Here is a 21,514-nt window from a genome sequence, read left to right on the forward strand (position 1 = left end):
TATGATACGTGTCTTTCTCTAATTGAGTGGGTTTTTTTTTAAAGATTTATTTATTTGAGAGAGAGAAGACAGCACAAGTGGGAGGGGCAGAGGGAGCGGGAGAGAGTATCTCAAGCAGACTCCACGCTGAGCACAGAGCCTGACATGGGACTCAGTCCCACAACCCTGAGATCATGACCTGAGCTGAAACCAAGAGTCAGACGTTTAACCGACTGAGCCAGCCAGGTGCCCCTGCTGCCATTTTTAATATTTTACTTGGACTTAGGAACCACGTGTTGCTTCAGAAATTCTCCAAAAGACAGTACTTCCACCAGTAAGTGGAAAGAATTACTTATTAGTGTTCAAAATATCTCAAAAATGCAAATAAAGAAGTCTGAATTTTTAAATTTGGATTCCTGACAAGTGAATATGAAAAAGAACACTCTTGGTAGTTTATGAGTTGATTGTATGTGAAGAAGGCCTCCTTTCCCCCATCAGAACTACAGCATTTTTGAGTAGTCGATGTCTTGGTGTATAAAATGAAAATACACGGCCACCGTCACCACAATCATCATACAAGTGGGACTTGTGCCCACCGTGGATTTCATGAGGCATAACCGAAGTGAGTCAGCACTTGACGGGAGAAACCAATCCATTCTAACATTGAACGGTCGTGCACAACTTTGCAAATACGTTATCTGTGCTGTTCAATAATACCAGAGTTTAGTTCCCCTTATTTTGACTTGATTCCATTTTCATCGGTTAAAGTTTTTTCATTTCATTAATAGTGAATTCAAAAATTTACTCTCTTCTTCACATTCACAAGTGATGGAATATTTTAATGAGAAGCGAAGGCTACCTTTGTGTTCTTCCTTGCAGTAGTGCCCATAGTCTCTGCCTCTAACTTCACATATGCAGATTCCTGGTTTGATATGTGATTCAACATGCCCCTACTGAGGGCCTGTCTGTGAAGGGAATAGAATGCACTGGTAGGAGTATGTGTTTTGGAGTCAGACTGTTCTTGGCTCAAATCCTGGCACAGTGATTTGCTTACTGTGTGGTCTTCAGCTTCCTTGTCATGTAAATACCTGACCCACAGAGCTGTTCAGGAGCTAAGAGAGAGGACGGACGTGCATGTGTATGGCTTTCTGTGGCTTCCATTGGCATCTCCTCCCTCCTCCTTCCCACTTGGGGCCAGCTGTTGTAATTCCTGTCCACGGTGTGGATGGGGAAACAGAGCATAAGTGCTTGACAGAACCCTTGCCTTTAGGGAACTAAGCGTATTGTACTGTGACATCTTAAGCTAGTACCTTCACCGCGGACGCATTGGTTAACAACTCTGTTAAATTCAGGGGTTGACCTTTACTTTATGATTATTTCTAAGAGCACTTCCAGACCTGACCTTGTGTGAGCCCGTGATATTATGAAGCTATAGGTTAAAGAATAAGAAACTAACAGTAGGGTATTAAATGGGCAGTATCGACCACAATAATATATCATGAAGGAAGAATCAATCAGACTTAATGACAGATTAGAAAAGATTAGCCATGAATCAGAAATTACTCTAAGGAAGCATTCCCCAACATGTCCTCTGCAAAACACTAGTTCCTCAGGACAGTAATTGGTATTAACTGAGAAAAAGTTTCTGAAAATCATTTGGGGCATGCTGACCTAGACAGGTTCCTTTTCTGCAGGACTTCTCAGAAGCTTTCATATGTGCATGTGCATTATGATTCTGAAATGGGGGAATGTAAATAATTGTAGAAGCCTTTCGAAAACGTACTCATCATGGAATCAGAATTATTTTGCACCCAAGTAACATCTCGTCAGACTAGGATTTTATGGGATGTATATTGCAAAAAGCTGCTTTATGGGTTTAAACCAGGAATGGTGTAGAATATGGATACTTTTGACTTCACCCACTGAATGTGCTGAGCGTTGACCACTTACAAGTTCCCATGGAAGTTCTCATCCAAGAGATGAATGAGATCCAGTCTTTGCAACAAGTCTGGTGACAAGGCTTCAAGTATGGTGTTGTCTACAAGGCTAAGAGTAGGCATACCCTGGCAAGACAAACACCCCAGCAGATTACTGACACAGAATCAACTGAGGCAATATCCTGAGGGCAAAGGGTCTTGGCTTCTGCCTTGAATGTATTTCTTTCTCTCTCTCAAGCTCTTATAATGGTATTTGCATCCTGTTAACCTCAGAGAAATTCTGAAGATAAAATGAATGTATGGTGCCCAACCTCAGGTGGTTGGAGTGAAACCAGTCGGAAGTTTCATTCAGGAGGGGATTTAACCAAATTTAGTCTGAGCTTTGCTTTTGAGTAAAAGCGTAGTGTTTTGACCACCATTTCGACACTTGGCTCCAAAGTCAAAATATAATCTAAGAAGAGAAACCTGAAAAAACAAACTACACACGTAGGCAACCTGCTTCTTTATGAGGGACGTGGAATTGAGATGTTGGCTGGACCCTTATGGCATAATCTCTATTTTCGTTTCTCATGGGTGAGACATGAGCTGGAGACCTTGTGGCAGATTTTACTGGATGAACCTTTTCTTCTCACCAGTCAGGTCTGTGGACTAGTTCACCACTGGATTTTTCTGCCTATGAGGCCTTAGGAAACATTTTGGCAGGTTGCACCGTTATTTTGCTCATGTTGTGAGTAGCATTTCTCTGACCTTTTGTTATTTACTGAAACAGCCTGGCCTGTTTTCTTTTAAGAGAAGCGTGAAATGAAGGGGAGTCAGTCAGCACAGGCTGACTTTGGTATTAAAAGACTAACTTCAGGCTGCTCAGCTCCAAGTATACTTTTAAAGTTAGGGGGTTGTTGGCCTCCTTGCTTCTTATTCCCATGCTTTTAAGGGTCTTTTGGGGAAGGTTCTTTTTTTCCTCACTAAAGCACATCATTTACTTAAAACATTTCACCACACCTAAAAACATAACCCACTAAAAGTTTTCTTCTGACATCTTGAGCATGGTGGGTTGTCCAAAGCCTTTCCTGTTTTGAACAGTGATGTGACTTTGTTCCAGGGAAGACCGCTCCAGACTGATGATTTGATGACCGGGCAGCCCTCACTCCTGAGCTCTCACGACCCTTACGAGCCCACACAGTGGAGCTGGTGACACCATGCGGGACGCTCTCGGTGTCTCACCGGGGCTCCTTCTGTGTTCTTTCTGCCTACCTGTGCCACCTAATCCCACCATACCTGTCTCCCTGGTGCTTTTCTGTCCACTGCCAGGGGACTCCCCATTCATTACAGGCTGACTTACAAGGGTAAAGGAAGCATCAAGATCCCATTACATCTTTGGAAATGAGAAAGTGCATGTGGGCATGTCTCTGTGTGTGTGTGTGTATGTGTGTGTATTCAGATAGACGCTTATTCCTGTCTCCCCATCTATCTCCTCACCCACTACTGGTCTCTTTCCGCCTGAAACAGAAAATTCAACAGAAATCACGTCTTTCCATTGGGATTCCCATAGCTCTTGAACTCCGCTGCTAGCACTAAAAACCACCACTCAGATTTTTGTCATGTTTCCTCTCTTAGCCAAATGTAAAATGACCTTGGCATACGCAAAACAGCCTGAATGATTGTTAATGAAGGCTCTGTGTCATTTAATAATGATCTGTTTGAGAATTTCCATGGTCTAATGGCCATTGTTTTAGAGATGTGTTACTCATTTTCTCATTCAGTCAGTAAATAGTTACCTCACTGTCCTCAGTGTTAGGGATATGCTGGTGAACAGAGGGGACAAGCTGCTCCTGGAGCTCATATGTGAATGCAGAGATAGAGCTGATAAATGAGTAAAGCCAAAGGTAAGGTGATGGTAGACAACCAAAAGGATAATGCCAGGTAGCTAGGGCAGGGGGAAGACACGTTTGGAATAGAGTGTCACAGGGGATCTTGCTTTGGCTCCAGGCTTGTAAGATGAGGCAGAGCCACGAGAAAGTCCTGGGAGAAGCTTGTGGAGACAGAAGAAAAGAGCCAGGTCTTGGCCTGACTTAGACTCTTCTCTCCTCCCTGTTCCTTAGCCAATGGCCTCATCTCTGTGTTTGCCTCTTGGTGCTAGGACCTGATTACTCTTTAAACCTCTGTGTCATTAGAAATACCCATGAAACAGCTGAAAGCTACTGTCTGCTCAGAACGCTGGTGGTGATACCTGATGCTGGCGAGTGGGTGTGAGCCATTCAGAACCCGTTGTCCCTCCGCAGCCCCTCTCCACAGCCCTCCTATTCAGAGAGCACGATGTACAGATGAGAAGATAGGTTGACTTCATTTCTTGGAGAAAGGTCATAGGAAATACTTTAAAGTACAGTGAGTAGAAAAAAGCAGCAGCCTAGACCTTCAAATACAATTAGGTTAAGATGGGCGAGCTACTGCCGGACAAGTGCTAACTTGGTCATGCCACTTTTGAAACTTTTTGTTTTGCAATAAATATAGACTCACAGGAAGTTGCAAAAATAGCACAGAGAGGTCCCAGGTACTCGTCATCTGGCTTCCCCCAATGGTAGCATCTTGCCTAACTTGAGCTTCGGGTATAATGTAGGTAGAGGATACACCCTACCAACACCAGGAAATTGACACGAGTGAAATCTCCAGAATCTTCTTCAGATTTCACCAGGTTTCACATGCACTCATTGGTGTGTGGGCCTGTATGTGCACTTCACCCCATGTCTAGGTTCCTGTAACCACCCCTCCCATCAGAATACAGAACTATTCCATCACCACCAAGAAACCCCCTTGTTTCGTGGCACTTTTGTATATGAGGAATAGCCTCAGACGTTATCCTGCATCTCCGGTGGATCATATTCTGGATGAATCTGTAGCGAGCTTGGATAAGTCTCTGCAATCTATTGCTTGGCTTGCCTGCCGTGGAATTTGTAATTGACTTACAGATGGAGATCCTTGGTCTGACTTGTACGAAGAGCATCTGCAAGCCCAGAACAAAACAAAAAATAAAACCACCGGTTTGAATAAGTAACTCTTGACTTCCATCCTGGGAGCCCATCAGTGACACCCAATTGATTTAAGAGGCTAATACCCATCATGTGACCTCAGTTGTTTACTTCTAAGAAGAACAAGACCCTTTCTGATGCCACACACCTCTGGGGACATAAGCCCTGTACAGGGGTTTTTCCTACAGTATTTCTTGAAGATGGCTGAGGAACACCCCGGAAATGGGTTATCAGGGGTTACCTGGCAAGTGGGGTGCATTCCTCCTTCTAGAAGAGAGAACAAAGTACCGAAAAATGCCCGTTCGTGTGTGGTGGGCAGAAGCCTTTAGGATGTGCATTTAGTGAGGACTGGAGGTGCAGGCTGACAGGGAGGCAGCTATAAACAGATTGAGGGAGAGACAACGGACTTAAGGGAAAACATCCGCCTACTGCCTCTGACCTCCAAAAGCTGCATCTGTGGCCTAGCATCAGGCTTGTAATGCTTAAAAAAGGAATGCGAAGGGGCCCAGCGTGGGCTCTGAGAGTTTCTTTTTTTCCTCGAGATTTTCTGTTTGCTTTGCCCAGAATGCTGTCAGGGGCTGATGGAGGAAACTCATATGGGCCTGTTTCCTGAAGCCGAAGTAGCATTCCTTAGCAGCTAACTTTTGAATGAGTGATTTAAAAGACATTTTTACCTGTATTGTTCTAGGCACACTAATCAGAGGAACCCACTTACTTGGCTTAAATGAACCCCCTGGAAATCTCGAGATGGACTCTTCAAAGATCTCGCATTTCAAGGAGAAGTTTTTGGTATTAAAGAAGCTGGAAACCAGAAGAAGGAAGCAGATCATGTTCTCATGGAGCCTCAGAGGAGATTAAGAGCATCTCTCTCTCAATGCTAGGTTGAACTTCACATTTGTCAAACACGTCCTGTGATGTATGCATTATTTTTTTCTCTTCGGTCATTAGTTTGTGTCCTGTGGGCACAGCCCAAGCGGTTGATTCAAAGGAAATAAAGATCAGGTGTTCTGCAACCTTATGGCAGGTTCTCAGGGTGGAAGCAAGAGAGGATCATGAGTAATGAGTTCTGCTCTTCACTCCTGGGCCTTGTCTCTGCTGCTCATACAACCTTCCCAGCTGGTGGCTGGTTCATTTACACTTCATGGTCAGTGACTTTTCCCATGGGGAATGTCACCTGGACCATTGTAACTGAGATGGAGGAAGTTGTCCTAAGTATTGTAAACAGCCTCGTTGGACATGTCACAGTCCCCCCCAGCTTTATACTTCTCTCTTGGTGTCTACTCCACATGATCCCCCTCTGAACTCCTGTCTGGATTCTCATACATCTAATCCCCAACCAAGATGGCAAGAAGACTCCTGTATCCCAGGGCCACACGGGATATAAGCAGTGTGAAATTTTATGAAATATGAAAGAAGTCCGTGTAAATAATATCCCTTCAGGTACATGACGCTCTTGCCTGGAGCTCTGTTCCACATAACGGTGAGAATGGCCTCCATGTTTTGTCGCAGGGAGGAGGAGGGTATGTTGCCGTGAGGAGTGACCGAGAAGGCAAGACTAGAAGGGTAGGAAATTGAATAAACGGAGGAGAGGAACTGGGGATGGTTGTGTGCTAGTATTGCGGAAAAAGCAGTAAAGGACGGTCACTTGCTCTTTGTGCTCAGAATCTATGGCATATTCGTTTTCTGCTCTACCATGAGCATGTGAAATTTTAACATTCGGTGAAATAAATTAGGCCATACACTGTATGTCCTCTGTTTTACACATTTCTCCTTAATTATATATTATATATATATAATATTATATATTAGCCCTGTGTTTAAAAAGGACAAGCTACATTAAAGTCAGATAATTTGCCTCAAGTCACATAGGTTGAATTGGTAGATTTGAACTCAGGTCTTTTGAGCCCCCAAGCGTACCTTCTATTTGCAGTCAGTGTTTCCTATTCTATTTGCGAATCAGTGGTTTCTCATTTTCTTAAGGCGCAGAATCCTTCTGATTTTTTGAACCTGGTGCAGGTGCTGAGGAGAGGCTTGGAAAGGCTCAAACTTCATTTTTTTTTTTCTTTCTTACAAGAAATCTCTAGAACTGTTTCATGATACCCTGGGGATGATGGACACAGTTTCAAGATCCACACCTTAGAGTAGTTCATCTCAAAAAATGTCTGTGGGTACTCGTTTGTAGGTTGTTTGAGGTGTATTTTCTCATACCTTGAAAACAACTGGTTGAATTTTTCCAAACCAAGCAGTCGACCTTCTGCCTTTGTATCCTTTGAGTTCCCACCACAGTTCAGATCCAGCGCCTTTTTAAAGAATTGTATTTTACACAAAGGTAGCCGGACAGTGAGGGAAAGAATAAGGGTGGGTGGGGCACTCTCAAACCAGGTCAGGGTGATCAGCCTGGGACATCTTGTTTTCATCATATTCTCGTAGCTACCCTTTACTTCTCTGTGTGTTTGCTGGGCTTTTGAAATTCTATTGTGCTCTTTGTAGCTGGGTGTTTTCCAGAGGGTCATCAAGAGAAAGGAGGATATATCTTCTGCATTAATAACCTTTGGCAGGAAAATTAGATCAAATGATCTGGTAGAGAGCGGGAACGAGGGGGGTGCATTTATTCCCCCTTTCCAGGAAAGTGTCAAGTTCACCATGCCCCAGCACCAGACTCTTCACCCAGTAACTCTGAGATCTTAATATCAAGTTTACTCAATAATGATGAGGTCAGTGGCAAAACTACTACCCCATTTTTGAGGGATAAGAATTGTTCCTTTTAAAGGCATTTAATAAACAAAATAAGGGACCATGAAATATACTTGGAGTAGCAGCTAATTTCTGTATGTACGTTCCTGTTTTTTTTTTTTTTAAGTGGATTCATTAATGTGGAGCTCCAAAACAACTCTTAAATATTTACATTTTCTGCACTTTAATTACTGATAATCACAGGGAACATATGAAAATTTAAAGAATATACTAAGGTTTATGGCAGAGATAAACACCATAGATCAGGGGTCCAAAAACCATGCCCTGTGGACCAAATCTGGCTTGCCACTTATTTTTGTAAATAAAGTGTTATTGGAACAGAGCCATGCCTATTTGTTTATGGATTGTCTGTGGCTGTTTTCCTATAATAGCAGCAGAGTTGAATAGTTAGGATAGAAACCATATATCTTAAAATATTTGCTATCTGGCCCTTTACTGAAAAAGTTTTCCAACCCCTGCCATAGACATCTCCATGATATTTATTTACTCATTGGTTCTGTGAACACTAATTATGTTATAGACACTCTGGGGAAATACAAAGGTGAATAAAACAGTCCCTAATGTCCATGAACTTAAAATGTAACAGAGACATATACTCTGAGAGTCACCTGACGAGGTGGACTGCAACACCTACTACGGACGAGAAATAATTAAATTGCTGTGTGGTTCAAAGACGGTGAAGGCCCCCGACAAAGGGAAGGAATTGGGACCAGCAAGAGGATATCGCTTTCATAACCATGGCTCACAGCGACTTCCCAGTGGGAACTTCATGAGAAGTAAGAGTCATTTCCTTCATGGAATTTTATAAATTGTAGTATCCAAAAGGTGGAAGTGATTTAGGATATTACTTCGCGTCCAAATTTCTTTATCTGGAAGCATATATTTCCTCTGTAGTTACAGGGAAATCATATTTCTAGAAAATGTTTAAAGATTTGAAGGAAGGCTTCCTTCTTTAGGGTGGGAAGACAGAAGAAATTCTTTTTCCTTTTTTACTAACTGTTCACTGACCAAAGGAGCATGAAATGGTATGGGCCTTAAAGAAGGGGTCTTGACAGGAGACCTCTCAAATGTCAGATGGATTAAAAACAAGGTAAAATTACAGAACCCAACCATGAATACGCATGACTCAGTGTCAGTTCTCTCTCTGTCCTCTCCACAATGCCACAATGTACAAGTGGACATGGAGCTTTTGGTAAAACTTGAGGTCAAATGCCACCACGCCCTGGGAAGACTGCATGCAGGAAGTTTCCTGAGCCCTCCCAGGATTAATGTCTGCCTCTTCGTTTCTGGCCTGTTTGAGGGCAGGGTTCATGCCTTTTGGATTTTTTGATCGCCACTAGCGCCTACCCCATTATTTGTGTTTGCCAAATATCTATTGGTTTAACATGAATTGAACGCAGACCCACACTGTGCATTCAAAAGCGAAGTGGCAGATTTTGGTAAAGGACCCAAGAATTTCAGGTTAGTCTACAAATGAAACAAGTGAGACTCTTTCCATTCTGCTTCCATCAGAGGAGCAGAATTGTTGGTGAAATTTTGGCCACACATTCTCTATACTTACAACGATAAAGATGCCAGAGAGAATGCAGCTTGGTTGTGGTTGTGACATTTTCCCCACTGAAAGCATAGTATTTTGACTGATAGACCCTGTTTGGTGCGAAAGCGACTCAAAGAAAAATAATATTGGACCCCTAATAGGTCATTTTAATCTTAGGAAGCACCACGCCCGAATATTTCTTACTGCCTCCCTCTAAGTAGGAGAGCCCCCAGAGCTGGCCACCTGGCCGCAGCGTCCCCTGGGGCCCCGGCCTCCCCTTTCCAAGAAGCCCAAACCATCCTGTCTCCGAATGGTTCCCACTGCTGGCTTTCACCATTGCCTGGGGGCCAGGAGCCAGGCCTGTGCCCCGGACAGAGACTACAAGAGGGAGACCGTCCGGACGGTCACCTGGCTTGTCCCCTTCCCCTCCGTTAGCCCGGAGGGGGCTGTCCAGCCCTTGTGGACGAGGAACACGCTGTAGGGCATTTTTTGACAAAGACATACAGTCGCTGTGTGCACACTCGAGGGCCGCACTCTATCAAAACCATCTAAATAAACAGAGACGCTGCCGTCTCCCCGAGCCCCACGGTGTATTTATGAATGGGATTGCTTCATCGTCATTTTCTTTTCATGTCGGTAGCTGGGAAGTCAGAAAGCATTACCTCTACAACGGGGGAAAAACATTGCGAATGCCTGTCTCCCCAGCCGGCTGAGGCCGCAACCAGCAAACAGAATTACTTCACCCGCCGTCACGGGCCCCCTCCCTGTGGGATCTTTCCCGAGATTCTGATTTATAACCCTCACTTTTGAAGGCCTAGAAATGCGTAGGTGAGATTAAATTACTGATTATCCTGAAGCCCTGTTTTCACTGCAGCCTTTCTGGACTGCCGCTGATCCCGTCCTGTTGCAAGCATTCGGTGGCATGAATCCACTCGGTTTCTGCCCACATCACTGCATTCCTGGGATGCCTTTACAGGCCTTCACAAGATCATCTGACAGCCGTCTGTGGGGTCAATGAACTTTAGACATAATTAAACATTCGCAGTTGGGAGAATTAATTTTTTTCTCCTCCCTGAAAACCGGAGAGAGCATACACGCTATGTGGCCCTCCATGTACTGAGCAGAAGTTCTGGGGCACGATCGGGCCAGTTTCACATGATTTAATGCTGAACCGAGGAAGAAAGTGATTGCATCCTCTACCGGGCCTCACAGAACGGTCACCACCCACACTGTTTATTCAGACTCGGATCTTGGCCATTTGGGGTTTAAGCCAGAAGAGAGGGGGAAAAAAAATCCAACCCTGGAATGAACACTTTTGAAACTCTGTATTCTTCATGAAATAGGGCCAACGATTCTTTTAAAAATCTATTTAAAATCAATTACTAGGCTCCTGTCTTCATTTACAACGGATTGTTAACAACAGCTAATTTTCTCCGTTTCCATCCAGCTTTGGCGCTGAGGCTGGGATTGGAATCCTAGCTCTGTTTTGCCTGGGTATCTGATGCTACCACCAAACTATGTGTGGGTAATTGGGCAACTCTGACCTTTGACCTGCTTTCCATAAAATAAGAAGGAAAGGTGTGAGGAGGCAAGGAATCACATGAAAACAAGCCTGCGGGCTGGCAGTAAGTGTAAGATCTACAGGAGGCATATATAATAATGAGAAGAGTAGGGCAAGGCAAGAAGGTGGATCGGGTGCCTGGGAGGAGGGCCGATCAGACACCAGGTCCTTCTGTCTCTAGGCAGGATTGCAAAAAATCGTCTCTGATATGTGAGGTTGTATCGGGTTTCTAAAGATCTCTAGAGGAGATTCTGGAACCTCCCTTGGTTACCCACCCTACGGTTTGGCAGTTCCTATAGCCAGGAAATTCTTTCTTATTTCTAACCTAAAATGTGCGTGTAGTGCTGCCTCAGGGGCTGAGTTGTTGGTCGGGACCCTGCCCCCCCCAACCTCCCTGCAGCATGTATGACTGCAGGGATGGAATGGGGCATATTCCCTGCTGCTTAGTTAAAGCTACAGTCATGTGACCCCCCTACCTAACAGTTCCCAGACTCCAAGAGTGGGGACGGCGCTGGGGAGCTGGGCGGAGGAGGAGTGTTTATTGACTTCCAGACACCAAATACTATTACTAGGCATTTGGTGTATGTCACCAGGGGGAAGAACATAGCTGGGACATGTCCCAGGACTGAGCCTCAAAACCATGTGCAAATATTAAATGCAGAAGCTCTTTCAGATTTTAAAAGAAAGGGGAAAACAAATCCTGAAAAACAGGGTAAGTAGATTCTAGAATTCCACTGACCTTGAGATGGCAGTCCACCTTCTCCGTTTGAAAGAAGAGCTGAAAGGCAGAGCATGTAAGGGACCAATCCCGGACTGGATCTCAAGGCTTGCGTCCCGACTGCAGCATCCTGTTGGCCCAGGGTGCTGTGCTCTGAAGGCGAAGTGATCAGAACGGAGGTCACTTCTCTCACTTCCTCCTCCTCCGCAGGTGCACAGTGAATAATCAGCCTCTCCACGAAAGAATTACGGATTCATTGAAAAGCTGTCAGATGACCGGGGCAGCCTGTCTTCTTCCCTTTTTATCAAATTATGTCATTGTCCTTCCTCAGGCTGCGGTTTGTCCCAGAAGGGAAGAGGCTGTCCTCTCCTTCGGCCGCCTACCCTACCCTGAATTGCGCCATGTTCCAGTTCCCTGTGTTACATAAATTACTGAATGAGTGGCGTGAGCCTCGCAGTGTGATGCCCAGGGGCTCCGAGCCCTCTGATGGTAAACCGTGTGCCCGCCTGCCCACTCCTCCTTCACCTTCATCATCGGTCCATAAGAGTAACATTTGCCCTGGCTGCCTTGGAGGGCCCCTAGGAAAAGTGATGATGTCCTTTGGTATCTTTAAAATGTGCAAAACACAGTATTTTTTTATTATGAACAATTTCAGGCAAACAGGAAATACGGAGAATAAGATAGCAAATGCATGTGTATTATCATTTTGTCCTGTCTTTATGCCATATGTGCTTTAGATCTTCCCAGCCACCTGTAAAAAAGAGAGAGAGAGAGATAAAGCACCTCCTAGTCCCATTCCCCTTCTCCCTTCCCAGCTTCAATTTAAATTTGATGCTTATTATTACCATGCATGATTGCATATTTTACACACATGTATCCATAGACAGCCTGTATATTTTAAAATGTTTTTAAACTTTCAGTGATATCTTGGCTTTGTGTTCTGTGTTATACGTATAAGATTAATCTGTTGAGAAAGATGTACCTCTGCCTCATCCATGTTCCATTCTGTATAGTAGTCAATGCAAGGACATTAAAGTTGTTTCTCACTTTTAAAGTGCCCTTTTGAAGGATATTATGGTTGTTTCTAACTCTGTGACGTTGCAGACAGTGCTTCAGCATGCACACATGCTTTGCATGCATGTGGAAGAGTTTCTCTTGGGTGTGTGTGTACGTGTGTGTGCGTGTGTGTACGTGTGTGTGTGTGTGTGTGTACCACATTTTAAAAAGCTTTTTTTATAGGGGCACCTGGCTGGCTCAGTTGGTAGAGCATGTGACTCTTGATCTTGGAGTTGTGAGTCGGAGCCCTGTGTTGGGTGTAGAGATTACTTAAAAATAAAATCTTTTTTTTTTTTTTAAGACTTTATTTATTTATTTGAGAGAGAGAGCACGAGGGGAAGAGGGGCAGCGGGAGAGGGAGAAGCAGGCTCCCCACTGAGCAGGGAGCCTGCCATGAGCCCAATCCCAGGACTCTGAGACCATGACCTGAGCCGAAGGCAGATGCTTAACCAACTGAGCCACCCAGATGCCCCCAAAATAAAATCTTTTAAAAAAAGATTTTTTTATAGCAAATGTTAACAGTTTGTCTCTTTCTACCTCACCCTAATCTCATCCCTTCTCAAAGGTATAGATGCAGATGTGCAATTTCTGGGTCTGAGGGCAGAAACATCATCAACTTCAGTAGACATTGCCAGATTGCTCTCCCAGCAATATGGGAGGGTTCTCCTTGCTCCGCATTTCTCCCAACATGGCATCATCAGGCTTTTATGTGTTGCTTGTCTGATAGATTGTAAAGGTATTTTACTGTGGTATTGATTTATATTTCTCTGATTCCTGGGGATGTTCTGCTTTTCTTTCTCATGAACATTGGTGATGGGGGTTTCTTTTTCTACGTATTACCACTTTGTAGACTTTGATCATTTTTTTTGTAGTGAGTTGTTTTTTTCCTTATAGATTAAAAAAAATCCTGGATTTAAAAAAAATTCTAGTACAGTTAACATATAATGTCATATTAGTTTCAGGTATACAGTATAGTGATTAAAAGCTCCTATATATTCCTCAGTGCTCATCATCTAAAGTGTACTCTTTACTCCCCTTCACCTGTTTCCCCCATCCCCCCACTCACCTCTCCTCTCCTCAGTCTGTTCTGTATAGTCAGGAGTCTCTTTTTTGGTTTGTCTTTTTCTTTGTTCATTTGCTTTGTTTCTTAAATTCCACACATGAGTGAAACCACATGGTATTTGGCTTCCTCTGACTGACTTATTTCATTTAGCATTATACTCTCTAGATCCATCCATGTTGTTGCAAACGGCAGGATTTCATTCTTTGTTTATGGCTGAGTGATATACCATTGTCTGTTTTATATACGTACATACACACACCACATCTTTATCCATTCATCTATCGATTGGCACGTGGGCTGCTTCCGTAATTTGGCTATTGTAAATAATGCTGCACTAAACATAAGGGTGCATATATCTTCTCGAAGTAGTGTGTTCATATTCTCTGGGTAAATACCCAGTAGTGGAATTACTGGATTATATGGTAATTCTCTTTTTAATTTTTTGAGGAACCTCCATACTGTTTTCCACAGTGGCTACACCAGTTCATATTCCCACCAGTAGTACACGAGGGTTCCTTTTTTTCCTCATCCTTGTCAACACTTGTTTCTTGTGTTTTTGATTTTAGCCATTCTGACAGGTGTAAGGGGATATCTCATTGTGGTTCTGATTGGCATTTCCCTGACAATGAGTGATGTTGAGCTTCTTTTCATGTGTCTGTTGGCCATCTGTATGTCTTCCTTGGAGAAATGTCTGTCCATGTCTTCTGCCCATTTTTGGGTTTTTTTGGTGTTGAGTTATATAAGTTGTTTATATATTTTGGATACTAACCCTTTATTGGATATGTTATTTGTGAATATCTTCTTCCATTCTGTAGGTTACCTTTTGGTTTTGTTGATTGTTTTCTTTGCTCTGCAGAAGCCTTTTATTTTGATGTTGTCTCAACTGGATTTTTTTTTTTTTAATCTTCTATCTCTCAGTCTGTTTCTTGCCTTTAAGCTTTGTCTTTTTGGTGTCTTTTGTCACAAGAGTTTTAAAATCAAATTTATCACCATTTTTTCCTGTCTTTTTTTTTCCCCCATTGTATCATTCCCTAGCCCGAGATTATAAAAATAGTGACTGTATTTTTTCTAAACATTTTAAAGTTAACTATAATTCTCTTGGAACTCCTTTGTGGATATAGTGTGAGTTTGAGTCTATTTTTTTCCCATATGAATAACCAGTTGTCCCAAACCATGTATTAAATAGTTCAGCCCTTTCCCACAGTCTTATAATGCTGCCTCTGTCTCATCCCAAGTTCTGTTACATGGAGGGGCTCTCTCTATTGCTTTGGTGTAGTTATCTGTATCTGCCCCTATCCTAATGTGTCTGAAATATAAGGCTTTAATTAATGTCTTAATATCTACTTGGACAGTGCCCACCTTAATACTTTTTCAATATTGTCTTGGCTGTTTTTTTACCTTAATTCTTCTATGTGAATTTTTAAACCAGCTCAAAATGTCCATGAAAATTCTTTCTGGGATTTTAATATGAATTACATTGAATTTATATATTAATTTAAAAGGAATTAATATTGATGTTGAATCTTCAACTCTATGAGTGTGATATATATCTCTCTTTATTTAGGTCTTATGACTTTCAGTGAAGTTTAGTAATTTGCTTTAGATTTATTCCTAGGTTTGTCATAGTTTATTGCTATTGCTAATGGAATCTTTTAAAAACTACATTTTCTAATTGATTGTTGCTGATAAGGATGCCATGAGTGTTTGTATATTAATCTTGTCTCCAGTGTTCTTGCCAAACTCTCTTATTACTTATAATTGTTTGTAGTTTCTTTTGGATTCTCTTATGTAGACAGTCTTATCATCTGCAAATAATGCTTCTTTTGTTTCTCCGTTTTTAATCCTTATTTCCTTCACTCCTTGTTCTTGCTTTATTGCATCAGTTCTGTATCTCACACAATGATGAATGGAAGGGTGCTGGAGAAAGCATATTTGTCTAGTTTCTGACTTTAAAGGAAATGTGTTCCTAAATTTTATTGTAGGTTCTTCATAGAAACTACTTCTTAATTAAAACTTCCTTCTGTTCTTGGTTGGCTAGGTATTTCATTGCATTTTAAAATTGTGAAGGGGCGTTAAATTAAATACTTTTTCTGCATCTATTGACATGATTATATAGTTTTTCCTTTTTAATCTGTAAGCGTGCTAAATAACATTAGTTAATGTTAAATCTTTCTTGAGCTTCTAGGATAAACCCTACTAAATCATCACAAATACACAAACCCACATTACACATTACTCATGTGATAAATATGATATATGTGATATATCATATATGTCAGATTAAAAACATATATTTTTAAAGAAATAGTATATATACACACACCACACTGCTGGATATGTTTGTTGATATTTTATTTAGGATTTTTGCATTGATATTTTAAACTGAGATTGATTTACTGCTTTCCTTTTTTGTATTGTCAGTCTATTTCTAAAATCCAGCTCTAGACTGAACTTATAAAAATACATTCAGAAGCATTTACTATTTCTCTATTTTTTGTGTGTCAATTTTGGTAACATATTTTTCTAGGAGATTTTTTATTTCATCTGTTTTTAGATTTATTGCTTTAAAGCAGAGAACAGAATTCTCATACTTAAAAGAATAAATACTGTATTTAGAGTTATGGGTTTTTTTATGCCTCATAGTGTTTATTTCTGCCTTCTTTTATTTCTCTTATTCATTCTTGTTGAATATCTACCTATTTTATTAGTTTTTTCAAAAAATCAACCTTTATTTTCTTCCTACTCTATATTGTTTCTTTGTTTTTACTTTATTGATTTGTTGTTATTATTATTATTGCCTTCCTATTACTTTATCCATTTGTGGAAAAAGAATTTTCTTCCATTGTCTTTATTTTATTGCTCTTTACCTTCTTAATTTTTTCTTGTTTTCTGATACTGCATTTAATGCCAAGCATTCCTTCTACTGAAATCTAGGGTTTCAACTATTGTTCAGTTCTACATGTTTTGTTACTTTCATTTCTATTTCATATTAATAACTTAGTAGTGTGTTTTTGAAATTTCAAATGTACTTGGGCTTGGTGGCTGTGGTTTTGTTACTGATTTCAACTTTTATTGTGTTTTGGTTGATGACTGTGGTCTGAATGTTAGCAGGTCTTTGAAATTTGTTGGGACTTGCTCTGTGGCCTAGGACCTGGTCAATTTTTGTAAACATTTCATGTGTATTCTTTATTAGGTGGAGGGTTCTCTTTCCATATCCATTAGATGAAGTTTTAATATACATTTTATAATCTTCTGTATTTTTTCTGCTTTATAGCTTGGTCTATTGATTTTGTGAGATGTGTGCTAAAATCTCTCACTATGATTTGAATTGTTACATTCACAGAGTTAACTCAGTTTTTGCTATAAATATACTTGACACTGTACTGTTAGGTATACAGCAGGCTTCCTGGTGAATATCCTTTTATCATTAAGCGGCAACCTTCATTATCCACCCTCCCTCCCCCCCCGCCCAGCAGATGCTCTTGGCTCTGAAGTCTATTTGATTGGATTCGTTTATTCATTCAATTAAAAGAAATATTTATTGAATATTTATTATTTGTAGGGACACTTACTTTTTGAATGCATTATTTTATGTGGATCCTTGCTGTAACAGTATGTTTTAGGCTTCTGTCCTGTAAACAGCTAGAGTTTTACAAAATTAAATCTGAAGATTTCTGTTGGGCGCCTGGGTGGCTCAGTTGGTTAAGCGACTGCCTTCAGCTCAGGTCATGATCCTGGAGTCCCGGGATCGAGTCCCACATCGGGCTCCCTGCTCGGCGGGGAGTCTGCTTCTCCCTCTGCCCTTCTCCCCTCTCATGCTCTCTCTCTCTAATAAATAAATAAATAAATCTTAAAAAAAAATCTGAAGATTTCTGCCTTTTAATGGCTTTGTTTAAGCCATTTACATTTATTTTGATAAGTCATATATTTGGAATTCAGTAGGAACCCAAATGTTTTCTATATGCCATGCTCCTTCTTTACTTTTTCTTCCTATTCTGTCTTCTCTTAGATGACTTGAGTTTTCCTGTTGATTTTGCTTTCCTTTCCCTGTGTCCACTCCTTGCTCCTTGTGCAGTGCTAGGCCCCCTGGCCCTGGCCACCACACTCAAAGTCTAGCCTGAATCCCAAGCCCAGGTGGATAGGTTCTGTGAAGACAGACGACCTACTCAGGAGTGATTTCCCCAAGAAGACTTCTGAGCTAGCAGCATTTGTAAAGGATCCAGCTCTCAATGAAGCTAACCTGAGCAATCTAAAGGCCCCTTTGGATATTCTCTGCTTGATCCCATGAAGGGGAAAGAGAAGGAAGAGGAGAAGAAACTGCAGGAGAAGGAAGAAATGCATTAAAAGATGAAAGGGCAAGCTGAAGGCCAAGGTTTTCCCAGTAGTCCAGTGAATGGCAAGATCATGATCCTCTTATAGCACCTGGGAATGAGGATGTCACTGAGCAGTCAGCCTGGTCCTTATCTGGCTGCAGCTGCAGATACCTCAGATTGAGGAGAGGATCCATTTTGGAGTGGCTGTCCAGCAGCAGGTGTGTGAGCTGATGACCACCCTTCACCCCGAGCTGGAAGCCTCCCACACTCCAGTCTCCAAGGATTCCTCTGAATGGGGCGATGTAGCCAAGCAGTCCCATGGATGCAATGATCCACAGCTGGTGTACGAGCTGGATGAGGCAGAGTCGTGGGACTTTGGCGGGTGGTCATGGAGATCCACCATGTTCAAGAAGCTCAAGAAGCCCAGGGAAGAAACAAAGGGAATGATGGATTCAGAGCCCTCCCTTTCATTATGTGATGAGCCCAGCAGATACATTCCTGCCTCTAACTGGAGCTCCAGACTTTCCCCACCTTCCTCCTCTTGAGGTTTCTCCCTTCACCTTGTGTCCCAGACACAATAAATATGGTTATACCATTAAAAAAAGGATTGCTGTTTTCCTCTTGATTCGTAATGTAGGTGATTTGTTCCGTTATTTTAGCTGTTACCCTTAAACCTTAAAAATTCTATTTAACAGAGTCTAAAATTAATCTGTATCTCTGCTTCCAAAACAATATAACAGACTCCTTAGAACATTTTTATGAAGCTTTCTCTCTCATATTCTGATATGACACCATTGGATATTTTATCATCTATCATTTTGTTTCTTTTTGTCCCCAACCAATTATTTTTTACAAATCTACTTTCCAAATTTTATCAAAATAAATGCCGTTTTATTTACACTGTAGTTAAGAGCATGAGATCTAAAAGCAAACTGCCTGAATTTGAATCCCAATTTTGTTGTAAGTCACTTAGAATGGTGTCTGGTATGCAGCAAAGTACAGAGTAAGCCCTCAGTAAATGTTACTGATGTTGTTTCTTGGATTCTGTTCATCCTTTCTCAGTTCAAATACTTCTTACTAAAGTACACCTTGGAGTAGTTATTACATCAAGGATTTGAGAATATTAAACTATCTCAGTCTCTACCTGAAAATATCTTTAATTTACCCTCAGTCTTGAATAATGATTTTTTAGGTATAGAATTCTATGTAGATACGTTTCCTCAGCATTTGAAATTATTACTTCTTTGCCTTCCAGCACCTATCATTGATGAGATGAAGTTGTTGCTAGTCTGTCGTTTGCTTAGCTGTGTCTGTTTTTTTCTCTCTAATTGCTTTACAGGTTTTTTTTTTCTTTTGGTTCTTGTCTTTGATGATCTGCAGTTTCACTGTCTGGGATTCAATATGCTTGTTAAATCTAAGGATTTCTAATATTCATCAATTCTGAAAAATTCTGTCATAATCTCTGAATGTTGTCTCTCCCCAGTTGTTTGTTACAGCTTCCCTAGCCTGCTGTTACATGTATGTTAGACCTTGGTATTCTCTTCCTCATGTCTCTTAACCATTTTTTTTATATTTCCCAATCTCTGTTTTCCTGTGGTTGATTTTTTTCTTAATCCCCTACCCTTTCCATTCCTGTCCTCCTAAGGTAAGCAATGTAAACATCTGGCATGCATCCTTCCACACATTTCTTGACGCTCATATAAACACATGGCACATATATATCCATATAAATTAAATAACAGTGTTTTGGTTTTGTTTGCAAAAAAATCCAGTCATACCATATGCATTACTTCACAACCTGTCTTGCTCTTTTAGTAACATATTCAGGATGTCCTTCCAGATAAATAGATACAAATTTAACCAGTTTTTAAAAATAGCTAATTAAATTCTAAGGTATGGCTGTTATGTGATTTATTGAGCTGTTCCACACTATTGGTGAACACAAGTTATTTTCAGTTTTATGTCTCCATAAACATTGTAGACAAAAACATCCTTGTACATAATTACTTATGTGCTGTTTCCTTAATTTCTATGGGAACAAATTCTACCCTACCCTGCTTTGCCCAGTCCCCTTCCTAGAGAACATCACTTTCTATATTTTAGCTTTTTCTTCTGATATATATATATATATATATCGCCACATGCCTAAGTAATGTATATACTTTTTTTAATTTTATCAATTTTCTTCATAATACCATAACTTTATTCTAGTAAATAAAAACCTAGCTTTTTTACATAACTGTATCCACAGCTTACCCTCCGCTTTCTCCCAGTATAATTATATGCAATGTTTTATTAAATCAAGTGTTAGTGTTTTCCCTATTTTGCCTATATAAATAACATTATCAGCAGAACTTTTTATTTTCATGAAGTTAATATCTGTCTTGTTTTTTTCATTTCCTTAGTGTTCTTCATACCTATTGCAGATTTTCCCTATATCTTGCATAGCCTCACAAGTACATTTTGTCACAAGGCTGATCACATCAGTAATCTGTTGGTTCCACTTATTTTCTTGGTGACATCCTTTCTGCAGACTTCCATTTTCCTTTTATCTGAACTTTTCTCTATGCCTGCTGTACACCTATCATGCTGGGATATCTCTTGTTATTCTAGAACCTTCCATTGCCTTTCTTCTGAGTTGGATCCCCTTTGCTGATTTACTTCATTGCTTGAGGGAGCACACCCTCCAGCAGGTTATCAGAATCAAAACCTAGTGCAGTGCAGTGGCCCTCAGTATGTCTTTCTCTTGATCCACCTGGCCCAGTTGGATGGACTGCTCTCTATGCCTGGGGCCCAGCTGTCTGCTCCCTTCACCACATGATCCCTCTATACCTTAGTCTTATGTGGGATTGCATAAAATTCCCTCTTTTTTCCACTTACTCATTTTAGTGTTTCCCAGCCTGCATAGCCTATCAAAAATGGACCCACAAAAGATATATATCCACATTTTGAATGTCTCTAAAGGTCTTTATTCTCTCTTCTCACTTGATGCCTTGTCTGTCTTGCACGAGGAAATCTAAGTCAAAAATAAATTTTCTTGGGGTGCCTGGGTGGCTCAGTTGTTAAGCGTCTGCCTTCGGCTCAGGTCATGATCCCAGGGTCCTGAGATCGAGCCCCGCATCGGGCTCCCTGCTTGGTGGGAGGCCTGCTTCTCCCTCTCCCACTCCCCCTGCTTGTGTTCCCTCTCTCGCTGTGTCTCTCTCTGTCAAATAAATAAATAAAATCTTTAAAAAAATTTTTTCTTCTGAAGTTTGAAGATGTTGCTCTTATGTATGCTAACTCCCAGTGTTGTGGTTAGACTAAACCCATTCTCATTCTTGATGCGTTGTACCTGATTTTTTTTTTTCTTTTTCCCTAGAACTCATAGAATCTTGCCTTTTCCCCAGGATTCTAAATTTCACAGTAATTTTCCTCTTCACGAATCTGTTTTCACTTATTGTACTGAGCACTCAGTGTGTTCTTTCAATATGCTGATATTTGCTTCTCTCTATTAGCTCCATTTTTCTTTCCAGAACTCCTATTATTTGTGTGTTGTACTTTCTAGGCCAGTCCTCTGATTTTCTCACATTTTCT

At 41.1% G+C, this 21,514-nt stretch overlaps 1 protein-coding gene, 1 long non-coding RNA gene and 1 pseudogene across 3 annotated transcripts in view; 2 read left to right on the top strand and 1 right to left on the bottom strand.

Moving 5' to 3' along the window:
* Positions 1-11,655, bottom strand: part of LOC145716732 (uncharacterized) — a 56,292-nt gene extending 44,637 nt beyond the window's left edge. The window contains exon 1 of the long non-coding RNA XR_014139565.1: positions 11,531-11,655. This is a non-coding gene — a long non-coding RNA (uncharacterized LOC145716732). The remainder of the gene's footprint in view (positions 1-11,530) is intronic.
* The window catches only part of BCL2 (BCL2 apoptosis regulator), a 173,241-nt gene that overhangs the window by 61,692 nt on the left and 90,035 nt on the right, over positions 1-21,514 (top strand). Inside the window, exon 3 of one of the 2 annotated variants that reach the window (XR_014139562.1) lies at positions 5,628-12,694. The exons of the other annotated variant lie outside the window; for it this stretch is intronic. The gene's annotated coding sequence lies outside the window, so the exon portion shown is untranslated. The remainder of the gene's footprint in view (positions 1-5,627; positions 12,695-21,514) is intronic. 2 annotated transcript variants of the gene reach the window in all.
* Positions 11,911-20,067, top strand: LOC102744878 (proteasome activator complex subunit 1 pseudogene; annotated as a pseudogene).

The sequence above is a fragment of the Leptonychotes weddellii genome, chromosome 13 (assembly GCF_054177405.1).
Source record: "Leptonychotes weddellii isolate Sample4059 chromosome 13, ASM5417740v2, whole genome shotgun sequence".
NCBI lineage: Eukaryota > Metazoa > Chordata > Mammalia > Carnivora > Phocidae > Leptonychotes > Leptonychotes weddellii.